The sequence below is a fragment of the Molossus molossus genome, unplaced genomic scaffold, assembly GCF_014108415.1.
Source record: "Molossus molossus isolate mMolMol1 unplaced genomic scaffold, mMolMol1.p scaffold_m16_p_21, whole genome shotgun sequence".
Taxonomy (NCBI): domain Eukaryota; kingdom Metazoa; phylum Chordata; class Mammalia; order Chiroptera; family Molossidae; genus Molossus; species Molossus molossus.
The window spans coordinates 14683621-14684490 of NW_023425357.1; positions in this window are offsets into that span (position 1 = coordinate 14683621).

Below are 870 nucleotides of genomic sequence, written 5' to 3' on the forward strand. Positions count from 1 at the left end.
CCATGAACAGTGGGCCTGTCTCAGTGTGCAAGGCTTCTCAAAATGCAGTCATTCATTGTAGATCTCTTACTGAAATGCATATTTTATTTAATGTAGGTATATTTTGGAACAGATTCATAATTTGTACAATTTAATGTTTAATTATTTTTTTTCTAGTCTCCAAGCAATTATTGAAGAGAAATACAAAGAAAATATGAAAGACAAAAAAAAAAAAGAATAATATATCCAGCAAAGTTATTCTTTAACTATAAAGGAGAGCCCTGGCCGGTTGTTCAGTGGTTAGAGTGTCAGCCTGTGGACCAATGAGTCAGGGGTTCAATTCCAGTCAAGGGCAAGTACCTCGGTTGCAATTTGTCCTCAGCCCTGGTCAAGTGGTGCAGGAGGCAGCCACTCGATGTGTCCCTTTTACATTGTTTCTCTCTCTCTCTCTCCCTCCCACTCTATCTGAATAAATAAATAAAAGGAAAAATGTCCTCCAGTAAAGATTAAATAAATAAATAAATAAATAAATAAATAAATAAATAAATAAATAAGGAGATATACAGAAGCTTAGGGAAGTTACCACCAGAATACCTCTGTTTCGGGAAATACTCAAGGAGATTATTGTACCTGAAACAAATGTAACAATCCTAGAAGAAAACATAGGCAGTAAAATCTCAAACATTTTTGGTAGTAATATTTTTCTGATATATCTTATTGAGCACGACAAACTAAAGAGAAAATAAACAAATGGGACTACATACATCAAACTAAGAAGTTTTGTACAGCAAAGTAAACCATCAACAAAATGAAAAGAGCTGAATGAGAGAACATATTTGTCAATGATACATCTGATAAGGGGTTAATATCCAAAATTTATAAAGAAGTGAT